This window comes from Trachemys scripta, chromosome 9, assembly GCF_013100865.1.
Source record: "Trachemys scripta elegans isolate TJP31775 chromosome 9, CAS_Tse_1.0, whole genome shotgun sequence".
NCBI lineage: Eukaryota > Metazoa > Chordata > Testudines > Emydidae > Trachemys > Trachemys scripta.
In genome coordinates this window covers 48,314,558-48,333,092 of record NC_048306.1, presented here as the reverse complement: position 1 = coordinate 48,333,092, position 18,535 = coordinate 48,314,558, and the positions used below count along the sequence as shown (strand labels likewise).

Sequence of the window (18,535 nt, the reverse complement as noted above, 5' to 3'; positions counted from 1 at the left end):
TGCACCAAGTGAAGTTTTTAAGTAATCTTAAAATATAGTCCCATGTACAGCATATTATAGTAATCCAATCTTGAAGTGACAAAGGTATGAATAATCATGAGTAAGGTTGCGAGTCTTTCATGGAGGTCACGGAAATCACGGATTCCGTGACTTTCCGGGACAACTATGACCTCTGCAGCTGCAGTAGCTGGTGCAGCTGACCCCAGAGCCACCTGAGCAGACCTCCCTCCAGCAGCAGCAGGGGTCTGGGCTGCCCCCAGGGGTGAGCTGGAGCTGGTTCGCACCAGTTCCCACGAACCAGTTGTTAAATTTTGAAGCGGTTTTAGAATCACTTGTTAACCGGCTTCCCTGCAAGGGAAGCTTTGATGGGCTCCGGCCGGGAAGCGTGTAATTCCTCCTCCCGGCCACCGGGGGCGCTGCGCTTCAGGAGCCATGTGGGCTGGCTCCTGGCCCTGTTGCTGCTGCTGCTCCTTGGACCTCTGGCCCTGGGGCTCCTGCTGCTACCTGGTGGGTCCCCAGCTGCTCTGCTGGGCCTGGGCTGCGTCCTGCTGCTCGGACTGCTCCCAGCCCCTCTCCCCATGTGAGTACCCACCACCCTGCCCCCAGCCAGCCTGTCGCACCCCCTGCCCCCAGCGAGCCCCTGCCCGCAGCGAGCCCGTCGCACCCCCTGCCCGCAGCCAGCCCCTGCCCACAGCCAGCCCCTGGTGCACAGCCAGCCTCTGGCGCACCCCCTGCCTCCAGCTAGCCCTACCCCACGCCCGTCTGCAGTCAGCCCCATGTCCACTGGTGCCCTGCAGTTCCCAGGGCAATAACCCTGCACACCTGCTTCAATGAGGGGGGGCAGGGAGCAGCTGGGACCCACACATGTGCACACCCTAGGGTGACCAGACTGCAAGTGTGAAAAATCGGGACAGGAAGTGGGGGGTAATAGGAGCCTATATAAGAAAAAGACCCAAAAATCGAGACTGTCCTTATAAAATCAGGACATCTGGTCACCCTAGCACACCCTCAGGGAGTGGCGGGGACCCACACATGTGAAACGGAGCTCATTTCTAGTTCAGGCCCATCTTTTTTAAAAAGAACTTTAGGTAAGGTTAACATACATCCGTATTTTCCCAGAGATGTCAGGCTTTTTGGTTCTTAAATCGCCGTCCAGGCGGAAATTTTAAAATTTAAAAATTCCTCCCGGGAAAATACGGAAGTATGGTAACCCTATTGGTACAAAAAATACATACTGTGGCACATCCCTTAAATCAGAACTTTTTATAGGGAACCGGTTGTTAAGATTTTAGCAGCTCATCACTGGCTGCCCCCCTCAGCAGCAACTGCAGGGTCACGGGCTTCCCCCCACCCCAGCAGCAGGCCCCGGGGTGCCCCCACCCCAGCAACAGCAGTGACCACCGGAACATCCACCCCAGAGCAGCAGCGTCCGCTGGAGCGCCCCCCTCCCCCAGCACCTAACATTTAGTCATGGGTATTTTTAGTAAAAGTCATGGACAAGACACTGATCGTGACATTTTGTTTATTCCCCAGGACCTGTCCATGACTTTTACTAAAAATACCCGTGATTAAATAGTAGCCTTAATCATGAGTTAATCTGCATTCAAAAGGAAAGTGTCACAATCTCATGGCCAAGCACAGAAGACAAAATAAGCACTCTTGGCCACTACTGCTATATGGACATCCAGAAACAGGTGAGAATCTAATAAGCATCTTATGTTGTGAACCTAAGTCACATAAGGCAGGCAAACTGCCTCAACTGAAAGTGCTAATGATATCGCCTCGGCCATTTCTTCTATTTGTTTCCCAAGGTCTTTCAGGATCACTTTATTTTTATCTGAATTGAGAGCCCACATAAAACGATTACCTATCTGTATCGGTTGTTCCTCAAGATTCAATGCAGCTGTGTATTCAATTTAGGCGGCGCACACCTAGCACACTGGAGCCAGAGAACTTTGCCTAGCAGTACCTGTAGGGGTGGCGTTCATGCCCTGCGGCCCAACCCCATCCCAAGGGCAGCGCCACCCCGAACTCCCTCACTGGCTTTGTACCGAACATCAGAAGTACAGACTCTGATGCAGTGGGGGTGGAGGGTAAGTTGTGGAATACACGTCTGCATCACATCTCAAACAACAGTTAACAAGAAGGTAATGATTTTTTCTTCTTTGAGTAGATGCAACCATGTTTTCTACTCAGGTGACTCATAAGTAGTACTCATAGTAGGAGAGAGGTTGGAATCTATTTAAACAAGGACTACAAGATTGCTTTCAAAAGTCTGAATCTGATCTGGATGCAGCAGTAATGGCATAGTGGTTTATAACAGTATGCACAGATGACCAAGTGGCAGCCCTACAAACGTCCAATATAGGAATGTCACTTAGAAATGCCATCAATGTTGCCTAGGGTCTTGTGGAATGAACATTTGAGGCAGAGTATACAGGAAGTTATCCACCCGGAGATCACCTGTGAACAGACTGCTTAATCCTTAATTTGGTCTGCATATGAAATAAACAAACAAGGTAAGGAGCAGATATGTTTGGTCCCATTGAGATTCAGTCCTATTTTCTCCTATTGAGACAAAGCTAAATAAACATCGGTTGATGTCCAGTGAGTGAAGATGTTGTTCCTCTGGGAGGTTTCAGAGTAGCAGTCGTGTTAGTCTATATCCACAAAAAGAACAAGAGTACTTGTGGCACCTTAGAGACTAACACATTTATTTGAGCATGTTGTTCCTCTGGCAGTGAATGCTGCTTAGGGAAGAACACTGGTAAATATACAGCTTAGTTCAGGTGAAACTGGGAAACAACTTTGGATAAACACTTAGGATATGGCCGCAGGGTTACTTTATCTTTAGAAAATTGAGTGTAACGGGGTTCCACCATCAAAGCCTACAACTCACCCACCCTCCTGCTGGATGTTATCACCACAAGGAAAGCAGTTTTCTGACACAGAAGGGAGAAAGAAGAAGTTACTAGATGCTCGAATGGAGGCCCCAAAGGAATAGCTAAGACAGTATTAAGGTCTCACAAAGAAATTGGCTCTTTAACCAATGGGCAGAGACAAGTGACTCCTTTTAAGAACCTCACTGCCCTGAGGTTTGAAACTATCGACTTTTCCGTGGGCAGATGAAACACCCAAGTCATCGCCAGGTGGACTTTCAATGAACAAAGCGCAAGACCAGAAGACTGAAGGTGTAACAGGTACTCTAAAATGCTCTGGATACAAGACAACTTTAGATGAACTCCACAGGCTAATGACCAAATCCAGAACTGATTCCATTTCGACAAACAGAACACTTTGGTGGAGGGCTCCCTACTACTGAGCAAGACTTCCCAACACCAACTCCAAACATAATTCCTCCTCCTCATCTAACCATGCAGTATCCATGCTGTGAGATGCAGGGAGTGCTGAATGCAATACCCGACATGATGCTAAGTCAGGAGGTCGGGATGAAAAGGAACAGATACAAGAGGGCAAACCATTAACATGAAGGTTGGAGAACCAACAACATTGCCTCAGCCATGCTGAAGCAATGAGAATGAGCTTGGCATGGTCCAACTTCAGCTTGAGAATGACCTGCAGGATTATAAGAATTGGAGGAAAACCATACAACAGTGCCAATTCCCAGCTCAGGTGAAAAGCATCAATGAAGGAGCCCAGACTGAGATCCCACCCCTGGGATTAAAAGATCTGACATTTCTTGTCATTTCTAATGGCAAGCAGTTTGATTGTTGAGATGCCCAAACTTCAAAAAATGGACTGCAGGATGCTGGGCTTCAGGGACCATTCGTGATTCAAAGAGAAATTTCTGCTGAGGTGATCCACCAGGTGATTCTGGATCCCAGGTAAGAGAATTGGCCAGGGGGGTAACGTTTTCCCCAATGCAAACTGTCAGAGCCTGATCACCTCCTAACACAGCACCTTGAAGATTGCCAGGTCCCTCCTGTCTGTTCACATAATATATCACGGTAGTATAATCGGTAAGGATGTGCATTGACAAGTCTCTAATGTGATCTCAAAGGGCCTGATGGGCATTGTAGATGCCACAAAGCTCCAGAACATTTATATGCATGGAAACTTCCTGTTCTGACCACAGGCTTTGAACTTTCAGCAACCCTAGATGTGCTCCTCAACCTATTAAGCAGGCATCGGTGACAACATTCCCGGTTGGCGGGGACCAAGCGAAGGGAACACTCTGGCACACATTGCCTTGAATTGTCCATTATCATAAGGAGTCCAGTATTGGCAGAGGAAGTCAGACCTGTCTGTCCAAGGGATGATAACTCAGATGATTGACTGACTTCAGGGACATCCGAAGAGGACATAGGCACAATCTGGAATGTTGGACTAGCTGTGTACATGAAGCCATATGGTCTAGCAACCTCAGGCATACTCAGGCTGGGGGTGAGGGTTGAGACTGAAACTCTGGACATAGGTGGCAAATTGCCTGTAGTCACTTGGTTGGCAGAACCAGTCTTAAACCATGTAGAGTCTATCAGGGCCCTAGTAAACTTGATTCTTTGAGTTGGAATCTGTCAAGGCTGTATCCCCACTTTGAACTTTAGGGTACAAATGTGGGGGGGCCTGCATGAAAACTTCTAAGCTTAACTACCAGCTTAGTTCTGGTCCGCTGCCACCATTCCCAAATGGATTCCCTTCCCTGGGAAGCCTTGAGAAACCTTTCACCAATTTCCTGGTAAATACAGATCCAAACCCCTTGGATCTTAAAACAAGGAGAAATTAACCATTCCCCTCCTTCCTCCCACCAACTCCTGGTGAATACAGATCCAACCCCCTTGGATCTAAAAACAAGGAAAAATCAATCAGGTTCTTAAAAAGAAGGCTTTTAATCAAAGAAAACGGTAAAAATCATCTCTGTAAAATCAGTATGGAAAATAACTTTACAGGGTAATCAAACTTAAAGAGCTCAGAGGACTCCCCTCTAGTCTTAGGTTCAAAGTACAGCAACCAAAGATAAACCCTCTAGTAAAAGGTACATTTACAAGTTGAGAAAACAAAGTAAAACTAAGACGCCTTTCCTGGCTTTTTACTTACAAGTTTGAAATATGAGAGACTTGTTTAGAAAGATGGGGAGAACCTGGATTGATGTCTGGTCCCTCTCAGTCCCAAGAGCGAAACGACTCCCAAACAAAGAGCACAAACAAAAGCCTTTCCCCCCCCCAAGATTTGAAAGTATCTTGTCCCCTTATTGGTCCTTTGGGTCAGGTGTCAGCCAGGTTACCCGAGCTTCTTAACCCTTTACAGGTAAAAGGATTTTGGAGTCTCTGGCCAGGAGGGATTTTATAGTACCGTACACAGGAGAGCTGTTACCCTTCCCTTTATAGTTATGACAGAATCAGTGTTGACTTTCCACTGTTTAGGATGAGACCTAGATGACTGAGTAGGTGTAGTGTGACGAGGACATGACAGAGGACTCCCTCTCTGGACTTGCCCTTCAATAACCCATCACCTAAATATGGAAAGATATGAATTCCCCTCTTCCTGAGGTACGCTGCTACAAAAATCACGCACTTGATATACATCTGGGGAGTGGAAGACAGACCAAAAGGTTGCACAATGTACTGGTAGTGCCAGCCAGACACAATAAATCTGAGGAACTTCCAGTGGCCCAGGAGGATTGCTACATGGAAATAAGTATCCTGCAGTTCCAGAGCATCTACAGTTATGATTTAAGGTGGGGCAAATACACAGTTGCATCTACACAAAGACGAACAGCTTTTAATCTAGGCATCACAGAAAAGTTTATACAGGAAATGTAATTAAATATAAAATAGAATGTACGTATTTTAATACTATTACTATAGTGCATTGCTCACAAAAGGATCTAAAAGGATACAGGTTAGTCTTTTCACACTGTACCATAGAACTTCTCCACTTAAAGTTACAAGTCCTTCTCTGACTCCCTTCCAAGAAGCCAGGTGGGTCTTGAGACACCTGCTCTGAAATACTTTGTGATGTTGCACTCCATATGATTTCATGAAAATATGCCAATGAGTTTGAATATAATGTAACTGGAATATGCTTCATGCAAAAGGTCTCTTGTAAGGTATCATTACAAAGCTAATAATCTACTGAGTGTGGTCATCCTATTTGTATAAATGTATCATTCTTGTATCTGAAACTAGAAATATGAAATATAACTGAGGTCCTACTGTCATTATGCAAAGTGTAGGCCATTAATGGTGGTTTGGAATCTTGATGGCTCCCATCAACTAGGAAAATTGGTTGTAAATGGCTCTGTTTACTTGCAAGCCTTCCTGTAAGTCAGGCCAGGAAGAAAGAAGGCTTGGGGTCTCATAGGACATGTGACCATATCACCTGGTACCGGAATCCATCTTAAATCTGGTGCTTTTCCATTTTGAAGGAGGGGCTGGGACCCAGATAGACAAAAGATTCCCGCCTTGTGCCAAAGCTATGCAAGGGGGGTGGAACAGAACAAAGGAGGCTGCAGTCATGAAAAATCCCCTAGCTACCACCTGAGCTGGAACAAGAACTGTACCAGGGGAAAGGATTGGGCCCAGACTAGGAAGGAGTCTAGTCTGTGAAAGAAGCTTATTGGAACATCTCTGAGAGTGAGATTTACCTGTATTCAGTTTCTTAAATATATTAGGCTTAGACTTGTGTGTTTTGTTTTATTTTGATTGGTTACTTACTTTGTTCTGTCTGTTATTACTTGGAACCACTTAAATCCTATTTTTTATATTCAATAAAATCACTATTGCTTATTAATTAACCCAGAGTAAGTAATTAATACCTGGGGGAGCAAACAGCGGTGCATCTCTCTCTGTCAGTGTTATAGAGGGCAGACAATTTATGAGTTTATCCTGTATAAGCTTTATACAGAGTAAAACAGATTTATTTGGGGTTTGGATCCCATTGGGAACTGCATGTCTGGATTCTAGAGACAGGAGCACTTCTTAAGCTATTTTCAGTTAAGTCTGCAGCTTTGGGGTACATGGTTCAGACCCTGAGTCTGTGTTGGAGCAGACTGGCATGTCTGGCTCAACAAGGCAGGGTTCTGGAGGCCCAAGCTGGCAGAGAAAACAGGCTCAGAAGTAGTCTCAGCACATCAGGTGACAGTTCCAAGGGGGTCTCTGTGACCAAACCCATCACATACTTTATCTTAGGATCTCTACCATCAGGAACCATGCTGAATGAGAGAGAATTCCTGGGATGGAGTAAAAGACAGTTACCTTTTCCGTAACTGGTGTTCTTCGAGATGTGTTACTCATGTCTATTCCACAATAGGTGTATGTGCTTGCCACGTGCACCAGTGGCGGAAGCTTTTCCCCTAGCAGTACCTGTAGGGGAGCGCCCCTAGCAACCCCTGGAGATAGTCTAAAATGAGCTGGATTGGGGCAGCAACGGGGGAAACGCTCCGCTCAGCTGCCCATCAGGAAAACCGAGAGCACTTTGCCAGGAGGTTTTTAAGGTCGGGCTTGACAAAGCCCTGGCTGGGATGATTTAGTTGGGGATTGGTCCTGCTTTCAGCAGGGGGTTGGACTAGATGACCTCCTGAGGTCCCTTCCAACCCTGATATTCTATGATTCTAAGTAGGCTCGACGCCTGCTTTCCAAGAGGACGTGCTGAACCCCCCTCCAAGCATGTCCTTTCCTCCTGACCTAACCATTGAGCAGCCATGCCATGAGGTGGAGTGCTGCTAGGTTGGGGTGGAGGAGACGGCCCTGGTCCTGGGAGATCAGATCTAGGTAGGACGGCAATGGCCATGATGGGGTGACCACCACGCTCATGAGGGTCCTGTACCCATGTTGCCTGGGCCACACCAGGGCAATCAGGAGGACCCGGGCCCAGTCCACCCTTATTTTCTCCAGGACCCTGCCAATCAGAGGGAACGGGGGAAAAGTGTAGAGAAGCTGACCTGACCAGGATAGGATAAAGGCATCGGAGATAGCGCCCTTCCCTAGGCCCCCCTGGAGCAGAACCAGGGACACCGGCGGTTCTGCCGAGTCATGAACAGGTTCACCTGGTTGAGTTCCCCACTCTTGGAAAAGTCTGTGCACCACCTCTGGATGTAGAGACCACTCATGCTGAGAGAAGAAGTCTCGGCTGAGGCGATCCACCCGAGAATTCCGGGCGCCCGGTAGGTGATAGGCCTGTAGGCAAATGTTGTGGGCTATACAGAAGTCCCACAGCCTGAGGGCTTCCTGGCAGAGGAGCAGGCCCCGCCTTGCCTGTTGATGTAAAACATTAAGGCCATGTTGTCCGTAAGAACCCTGACCACTCTGCCCTCCAGGTTTGAGCGGAAGGCCATGCACGCCAGCCACACTGCCCTGAGTTCCTTGACGTTTATATGAAGGGCAAGGTCCTGCACAGACCACAGACCTTGGGTCTGAACGTCCCCCACATGGGCTCCCCACCCCAGGTCCAAAGCGTTGGACACCAGCTACATCGATGGGGGTCTGCCCCTGAATGGCACCCCGTGGAGCATGTTCCCCGGGGAGGACCCCCATTGTAGGGAGGCTATCACTGGCTCAGGCAGAGTGAGAACCTTGTCCATCCTGTCTCTGGTCTGAAGGAGGGGATGATGGAGGCCAGAGAGACCATGCGAAATTTGAGCTTTACCATGTACTGGTTCAGGCCTTGCAGGTCCAGAATAGGCCTGAGCCCCCTTCTGGCCTTCGGGATAAGGAAATAGCCAGAGTAGTACCCCTTGCGTTTGAACTCTGCTGGCACCACTTCCACTCCTCCTAAGCTCCTAAGGAGCCACCCCACCTCCTGCTTGAGCAGGGCCTCGTGAGAAGGGTCCCCCGGTAGAGATGGGGGCGGAGGGTAGTTGGGAGGGATAGAGGTAAATTGGAGGGTGTAGCCCCAGGAGATGGTGTTGAGGACCCATTGGTCTGAGGTCAGCTGCGACCACTCCAGGAGAAAAGCACACAACCGGTTGGAGAAGGGAAGCTTTACTGCGGGTGGATCCCTAATGTGAACTGGTAGGTTGCCACCGGGCATCCCGTCAAATCTGCCGTTTCCCCGCCTGTTTGCCCTTGGAGGACCCAGGCCGGGGAGCAGACCGGGACTGCCTCTGCAGCCGTTTCTTATAAGGGGGGCTCATATTTTTTTTTTTATAAGGGGGCTCATATTTAGAGTGGGTGGCCTGGATAGGAGCCTGCTGCAACTTAAACTTAGGTCTAGCTGGAGCCAGAACATAGAGGCCAAGTGTCTTAAGCGTAGTGCGGGAATCTTTCAGGCCGTGCAGCTTCACGTCCGTCTGTTCAGCAAACGGCCTTGCCATCAAATGGGAGATCGTGCAAGGAGTTCTGCACCTCACTGGACAGCCCAGATAGAAGGAGCCATAATGCCCTCTTCATGTCCACTGCAGAGGCCATGGACTGTGCAGCTGTATCTGCCGCATCTGACGCTGTCTGCAGGGTTGCCCTGGCAACCGCTGTACCCTCCTCCACCAGAGCTTTGAACTCTCCTGGAGGGAGTCCTCGAATTTGGGCAGAATGCCCCACAGATTGAACTCATACTGACCCAGGAGAGCCTGATGGTTCTCCACCTGTAACTGGAAACTCGAGGATGAATAAACTTTTTTCTCCCAAATAAATCCAGCCTCTTTGAGTCTTTATTTTTCGGAGTAGGGGCTGGTTGGCCCTGCCACTCCCTGTGGTTGACCAACTTGACCATCAGAAGTTAGGGGCAGGGCGGGTGTACAGATATTCATGCCCCTTGGCGGGTACAAAGTACTTGCATTCTGCTCTTAGAGATGGGGGGCAAGGAAGCCGGGGTTTGCCACAAGGCATTTGAAATTTTTGCCACCCCCTCATAGAATGGAAGGGCCACTCTGCCCGGTACCAAGGTGGACAGGACATTGAAGAGGGAGTCTGAGGGTTCCTCCACCTCCTTGGCCTGAAGGTTGAGGCTTGATGCCACTCTTTTCAATAGTTCCTGGTGGGCTTTGGAGTCCTCCTGCGGAATGGAGGGGCCGTAATCACCTCATCAGGGGAGGGTGAGGAGGCAGAAGATGCACATCCCACTGATTCCTTTCTCGGGGGCTGGGACAGGAAGGCCGACAGCCGTTCCGAGGCTCCGGCCACTGAGCGAGCCCCCACCGTGGGCTGCATCGGGGGCCACAGGCCCATTGGTACCACTGTGCCGGCCACGGAGCCCAGTGCCATTGCACCTGCTGTGGCACTGGCGGAGCAGGCTGTTCAGCCTGACTGGCCTGTCCCATCAATCAACGATTACGAAGGGAGGCCGGGCTGGCGTACAACCTGCCGCTGTCCCTGGACCGGGAAGAGCGCCAGCGGTGGGAATGGTGCCGACCATGAAACTGCGATCCCGATGTGGAGGAACGGTACCACCAGTAGCAGCTGCTCCGCAATTGGCTCAGGTGGGCAGATCTGCACCGGCGAGGCACCGGCGATCGACGCCCAAACTGCGGGGGCAGTGCCATGACAGGGTACTGGAGCGAGACGATGAACGGGAATGGCATCAACGTTCATGTCGCAGCTGGCTATGATAGCCCCTCGGAGAAGAAGACCTTCTGTGTCGTCTGTCTCTGTCACGACAGGGCCCGCTCCTCGAGGCAGAGCGGTGCCTGGAGCCAGGGCCAGTGCAAGGAAGTTCACGCCCTAGGCAAAACTTCCACTTTGCCCCCCCCGCCCTGCGGCAGCTCCCCCCCAGCTCTAATTCTCCTCCCCTCCTAGGCTTGCGGCGCCAAACAGCTGATTGGCGCCGCAAGCCTGGGAGGCAGGAGAACTGGAGCGGCGACCGCGTGCTCAGGGAGGAGGCGGAACAGAGGTAAGCTGGGGTGGGGAGCTGCCGCACGGCTCCCCGAGGGGGAGGGAGGGAGCTGCCATGGGGGGGGGTGCCTGGGGGTGGGGGAGCTGCCACAGGGCTCCCCACCCCAGCTCACCTCTGCTATGCCCCCTCCCCAACCACGCTGCCCCCGGCTGGAAATGACAATTGCATGGAGCGGCCGCTGCGCTGGGAAAGGGAGTCTGAGCCGCACGTGTCAGCGCGCTGCCGGCAGCCCAGCCCAGGAACGCTGTAAAAAAAATTGGGGGCACCGCTTTTTGGCGCCCCCAAATTTTGGCGCCCTAGGCAACTACCTAGTTTGCCTTAATGGTAGCACCGGTCCTGCCTGGAGCCCCTATCAGTCAGAACCCAGCCAGACAACGTGGTGGGGGTCAACGGTGACTGGCATGGACTATGCACTGGACGGTCGCTGGCCAGCGAATGGCATCGGGAACATTCCCTCGACCGCGAATGGTACCCGAGCCAGGGGAGACTTTGGAGATCCCAGCGGTGGCTTGCCTCTGGACCGTGGAGCCAGCGTTGGTTGTACCCCTGGTACCGGCATGGACATAATGTCCTGGGCCACGTGGAGGGCATCCAGACATCCAGGGAAGTCTTCTCCGAATAGGCCGGGCTACTCCACCTGACCTGAGTCAGAGGCCTGAAGGCCGATGGGGATAGAGGACTGCCCAACATGGGTCTAGCTTCTCCCCTGGTTTTGCTCCAGTGCCATGGCAGAAAAGGCCTCTCCTTAGCCTTCTTGGCGTGCCCCGCGGACGGGGAGCAGTGCCGACTGGTAGATAGCACTGACGGGTCGCTGCAGGACTCTTGCAGCGATCGCTGAGATGGGTTTTGCCCAGACAGCATAAATAGTCCATGTGCGGATCACTCACTGGCATCGGTTGCCTACAAGTGTCGCACAACTTAAAACGCGGGGCACAGGGCATGCCCTGGCCCGGGCGCACTAAACTAAACTTATCTAATCTAACTACTTCAACTACAGGTACTACTACACTGAACGAACAAGAGTTCTGGAGGAAAGCTGCAGACAAGCTGGAACAAAGCAGTTCTGAAGCACCTTCACTGGTGGCAAGAAGGAACTGAGAGTGGGGGGAGTGCGCACCGCCCCTTATACCGCACCATGAAGGCGCCACTCCAAAGGTCGCTGGGGCGCTCCCCTACGGGTACTGCTAGGGGAAAAACTTCTGGCACCAGTGCACGTGGCGAGCACACGCACCTATTGTAGAATACACAGGAGCAATCACTCGAAGAAGATGCCCTGTTTCTGAGTGATCTTCTACATAACTAGACTCAGAGTCTTCAAATCAACTGAGAACCATAACTGTCTGAGGTAGCTGATGCTATCAATATTGTTAATAAAAGGTGTATTGAAAGTTTGTCTCTCCTGAGCCTGGAGAGCACCCTTAATTTCTCAAACATGAGGGACACATCCCTGGGGGGAGGAGGCATGAATACCGTAGTGGGACAGAGAGGTGTGGAACAGTGACAATACAAGTTTCCCCCTGTGACAGGGTTGAAAGGATTTAAGATTGGTTTTGTTTTCCTGGAGAAGGCTCAGCTATCAAGAGTTTGTGAAATGCTGCCTATGGCCAGAGGTATTGCAGAAGATGACGTACATAAATTTCTCAGTGCCAGGAGCAGAAGGCAGGTAAATCTTTCTGATCAGATGAGGGACTCACAAATCCCAGTGAACTCCACTGGAAGACCCAAAAACTATTTGTGATGGTCCATCACCAAGCAACTCAGCCTTTCTGCAATCTTGTTTTCCTTTTCTGCTGAGTGACAATAAGAAATGTTTTACAATGGACTGCCCACTCATACTAATGGGGTTCCCCAACACAGGAGACATGCTCATCTTACTTCCTGCTTGTTTATGCAGAACAAGATATCCAGACTGATTGTTTGAATCAGGACAACCTACTTTCATATCAGCTCCTTTGCACACTCAGAATTACCCTGTCTTTCAAAACATTTATGTACAATTGCTATGCTTGTAGAAACTAAATGCTCTGGGCTGAAGTCCCTACACACAGCAGTCCAATTAGGTATATAATTCAGTAAATTAAAAAAAAAAAAAAGGACTGGCATTTTATGAATATCTAAAGTTATATTAGTTAGGATAAAAATTATGAGGTTCATCAATCTTCACGCTTCAGGATATACGCTCACCATGAAAAAGAGTTATGAAAAAGTCCCCCTATGAGGAACAGAACTGCAAGCTTAGGTGCATTATTTTGCTTTTTTTCACATTCCTCTGACGCATCTGGCATTGGTCACTGTTAGTGACAGGATAATGGACTAGATGAACCACTGATCTGCTTCAGTTTGACACTTGAATTATTTTTGCTTCTTTGTTCAGATACATTGAGAAGTACTCAAAATCTATCCACAAAAATGTTAGATTTAACTCTCAAGTGACAGCAAAAAATGGTTACCTACCTTTCATAACTGTTGTTCTTCAAGATGTGTTGCTCATGTCTATTCCATTCTAGGTGTGTGCACGCCCATGTGCACAGTTGTCAGAGACTTTTGCGTTAGCAGTATCCGTAGGGTCAGCCCCCTTGAGTGCAACACTCATGCGTTGGTATATCAGGTGCCGCTGGCCCTACGCCCTCTCAGCTCCTTCTTGCCGGCAACTCTGACAGAGGGGCAGGAGGGCAGGTAATGGAATGGACATGAGTAACACATCTCGAAGAACAACAGTAATGAAAGGTAGATAACCATTTTTTCTTCTTCAAGCGCTTGCTCATGTTGATTCCATTCTAGGTGACTCACAAGCAGTGTCCCTGGAGGTGGGCTCGGAGTTCACAGACGTGCAGATTGTAACACCGCTCTACCAAAGCCAGCGTTGTCTCATGCTTGCTGGATAAGCACATAGTGAAACGTGAACATATCGATGGACGACCAGGTGGCGGCCCTGCAGATATCAGAAACTGGCACATGGGCCAGGAAGGCCACTGCTGAGGCTTGTGCTCTAGTTGAGTGGATGGTTACGATCTCTGGTGGAAGCACCTTTGCCTGATCATAACAGAATCGGATACAGGGGGTGAGCCAAGATAAAATTCTCTGGGTGGACACTGACCGACCTTTCATCCTATCTACCACCGTGACAAACAACCGCATTGACTTGCTAAATGGCTTGGGCCTTTCGATATAGAAGGCTAGCACTCTTCTGATATCCAGGGAGTGCAACCTATGTTCCTCCTCAGACTTATGAGGCTTTGGGAAGACTACTGGCAAGAATATGTTCTGGCTCATGTGAAAATGCAAAACCATCTTGGGCAGGAAAGCCAGATGTGGCTGCAGTTGAACCTTGTCCTTAAAAAATACTGTGTAGAGCAGCTCCGATGTACGTGCTCTAATCTCGGAAACCCTTCGGGCAGAAGTAATCGCCACCAGCAATGACACCTTGCAGGAGAGCAAAAGAAGGGAATAGGACGCTGTGACGTTATCTAATTAAAATATAACCACATAGATCATTGTTGCAACCATTGTACAATATTTGCTGCAAATATATAACAAAGGTAGTCGAGTGAGGTGTCTATGAAAAGGTTATGATTTGTTGGTTCTGATTATGCTATCTGTATGCATGTATCATTTTTGTATGTGAATTTATAAATATTGTCTCTATACTTGGACTTTAAATGTTTGCTCCTGAGGTAACGCCCTGCACATCTTGGAGGGACTATTCAAATTAAGTGGCTCATCAAGAAACACTTGGTTGACAACGGACCATGGGAGAGGTCCATTTACACTGAGTGGACTGTCATGCAAATGTGCTGTCTGGAGTGTAGGTAATGGCTTCCTGCAATGACTGAGGGAAACTGGGCATAAACATATGACTTGCCCATGTGATTCCAAACTCCATCTTGTTGCTGTAATTTTCCACAATAAGAACAGTGGGATGCCCTCCACATGGCAAAAGCTATAAAAGGCCCTGGAAACACCTCCATTTGGTCTTCAATCCTGCTTCTTATCTCTGGAGAAACTTTGCTACAAACTGAAGTTCTGAACAAAGGACTGAATGATCCATCCAAACTGTGGATGTATTCTAGAGACTTGACTTAAGCCAGCAGTTTATTCCATCACTACTACAAGCCTGAACCAAGAACTTTGCCATTACTGTATGTAACCGATTCCTTTAACCAATTTTAACTTTCACCTTTCTTTCTTTTTATAAATAAACCTTTAGATCTTAGATACTCAGGGATTGGCATCAGCGTGACTTTTGGGTAAGATCTAAGTTATATATTGACTTGGGTGTGTGGCTGGTCCTTTGGGATCAGAAGAACCTATTATTTGATGAGACTGGTTATAAAGAACCACTCATCTCTGAATCCAGTGTTTTTGGTGGTGATATAAGAACTGGAATGCCTGAGGAAACTGCCTTTATGTTTTCTTGTTAGCCAGTGTGGTGAAACAGGAGTTTACTTTTGTGGCTGGTTTGGTATATCTTATAAAAAAAATAACCACCAGTTTTGGGTTGCATTTGCCCTACATCTCAGCAGTTCGTCCTGAACTTGGCATCCTCAGTTGTGACCCACTAGGGCACGGTTACAAGAAGGGAACAGAACACCAAGGGCTCAAAGGGGGCTTTCATGAGCCACGCAAGCACCAGATTCCAGGCTCATGGAGGGACTGGGTCCTGGACTTCGGGGTAGAGCCACTCCAGACTTTTTAAGAACTGGACGGTCATGTTATGTGCGAAGACCAACCTGCTCTGGAATGGAGGGTGAAAGGCTGATATAGCGGCCAAGTGGACCTTAACTGATGAAAGGGACAAACCCTGGACCTTCAGGTACATAAGGTAGTCCAAGATTAACTGCAGCAAGGCCTGCTCTAGCCTAACCTATTGGGCCTAGGCCCAGCACATGAATCGTTTCCATTTGGCCAGACAGATCGCTCTAGTGGAGGGCTTTCTACTACCCCGTAGGACCTGCTGGACTCGAGCCAAGCATTCCTGCTCCTCAGCAGTTAACCATGGAGCAACCAAACTGTGAGGTGCAGCACTGCCAGATTTGGGTGCAGGAGCCGACTGTGATTCTATGACAGAAGATCTGGCCAGAGGGGCAACTGCATCGGGGTCGTCAGGTTTTCTAAAATGTTTATCATTTTCGGTGCTTTCCTTTGGACTCTTTTCAGTTTGTCCACATATTTCCTAAAGTGTGGTGCCCAGAATTGGACACCGTACTCCAGCTGAGGCCTCACCAGTGCCAAGTAGAGTGGAAAAATGACTTCCCATGTCTTACATACAACACTCCTTTTAATACATCCCAGAATATTAGCCTTTTTTTTTTTTTTTTTTGCAACTGCATCACATTGTTCACTCATATTCAATTTGTAATGCACGATAACCTCAGAACCTTTTCAGCAGTACTACCATTTAGCCAATTAGTCCCCATTTTGTAGTTGTGCATTTGATTTTTTCTTCTTAAGTGAAGTACTTGCTGGATGCCATGGCTACAGTACTTTGACTTATCCTTACTGAATTTCATCTTGTTGAATTCAGACCAACTCTCCAATTTGTCAAGGTCAGTTTGAATTCTAATCCTGTCCCCCAAAGTGTTTGCATCCTCTCCCAGCAGGGTGTCATCCACAAATTTTGTAAGTATACTGTCCACTCCCTTATCCAAGTCATCAGTAAAAATACTGAACAGTACTAGACCCAGGACTGACCACCAAATACATCCTCTTAGTTTTACAGATGACCATTGATAACTACTTTTTGAGTACGGTCTTTCAACCAGTTGTGCACCCACCTTACAGTAATTTCATTTAGACCATATTTCCTTCGTTTGTTCATGTGGGACTATGTCTAAACACTTACTAAAATCAAGAGAATACCACATTTACTGCTCCTTCCCTCCTGTGGTGCCTATGCCAGTAACCTCATCAAAGAAGAAAATTAAGTTGATTTGGCATGATCTATTCTTGACAAATCCATGCTGGCTATTTCTTATAACTATTATCCTCTACGTGCTTACAAATTGATTGTTTAATAATTTGTTCCAGTATCTTTCTATGTATTGAAGTTAGGCTGACTGGTCTATAATTTCCCAAGTTGTCTTTGTTCCCCTTTTTTAAAATAGATACGTTAGCCCTTTTCCAGCCCTCTGGGACCACACCCTGAATTCTCAAAAGGTAATTGCTAACAGTTCAAAATTGCTTTAGCTAGTTCTTTAAGTACCCTAGGATGAATTTATAATATAATAATAGAGAGAGAGATATACCTATCTCATAGAACTGGAAGGGACCCTGAAAGGTCATTGAGTCCAGCCCCTGGCCTTCACTAGCAGGACCAAGTACTGATTTTGCCCCAGATCCCTAAGTGGCCCTCTGAAGGATTGAACTCACAACCCTGGGTTTAGCAAGCCAATGCTCAAACCACTGAGCTATCCCTCCCCCCTGCCACATACATCTAACTTATCAGAATATTGTTTAACCTTTCCCTATTTTGGCTTCCACTCTTTCCCCCTTGTCATGAATATTGTTTTGAGTATGTAGTTACCATTAAACTTTTTAGTGAAGACTGAAGCAAAAGAGGTATTAAACAACTCAGCCTTATTGATGTCATCAGTCATTAGCTCTCCTTCCCCACTAAGTAGAGGGCCTACACTTCCCTTTGTCTTTCCCTTGCTTCTAACATGTTTAAAGAACCTCTTCTTATTGCCTTTTATGCTCCTTGCTAAGTATAACTCATTTTGTGCCTTAGTCTTTCTGATTTTGTCTCCACATGTTCGTGTTATTCTTTGGTACTCCTCCTTAGCAATTTATCCATGTTTCCACTTTTTATAGGAGTCCTTTTTGACTTTCAGGTCATTAAAGAGCTCCTGATAGGAAGACTACTAAGAGGCCAATATGGCTCTATCTTTCCTTTGCATCAAAATAGTTTGCAATTGTGCATTAAATATTGTCTCCTTGAGAAACTGCCAGCTATCCTGGACTCCTTTATCCCTTAGATTTTCTTCCCAGTTCTCTGAGTTTGTTAAAGTCTGCTTTTTTGAAGTCCATTGTCCTTATTCTGCTGCTCTCACTCCTCCCTTTTCTTAGGATCATGATATCTATTATTTCATGATCATTTTCACCCATACGTTCTTCCACTTTCAGATTTACTACCAATTCCTTCATCTTGGTCAGAATCAAGTCTCAAATGACTGTTTCCCTGGTTACTTCCTCCACTTTCTAAAACACAAAGTTGTCCCTGGTACATTCCAAAAACTTGTTGGAAATGTATTTTGCCATACTACTTTTCGAACAGATGTCTGGGTAGTTAAAGTCTCCCATTATTACCAGGTCTCCAGTTTTGGATATTTCTGTTCATTCCATTCCATGAAAAAACTACAGAAGGAAAAAGTTTACTGCAAAAATTTAGTGGGCTGAAAATTGGGATAAACATGCCCCATTCTCCCCTTGCATATGTGATTAGCAATGGGGTGCAGGTGCACAGTCTGTAATCTGGAAACCATGTGGAGCCCAGGAATCTGAAGCAAATTCTGGCCCCAAACCCTGCAGATCTCCAAACATCTGCTGCAGGAGTGCCTGCTCTTTTATGAACCTCTCATACCCTTAACTACAGCAATGGGCAGCGTGACTCACACAGCTAGCATAACTGCATATTACATAACACCCAGAGGTACATTAAAGCCACAGAAAGAAACTAGCAGCAAGCTGAAACAAGTAGCATTAGCTCCCAAGTGGCAATTTGCCCTATAATTGAATTCCAAAGTTCTGGGCT

General features: G+C 47.8%; 1 protein-coding gene across 8 annotated transcripts in view; it reads right to left on the bottom strand.

The window, feature by feature from the left end:
- FARP2 (FERM, ARH/RhoGEF and pleckstrin domain protein 2) overlaps nucleotides 1–18,535 on the bottom strand; it is a 216,130-nt gene that overhangs the window by 79,343 nt on the left and 118,252 nt on the right. The gene's annotated exons all lie outside the window — the stretch shown is intronic.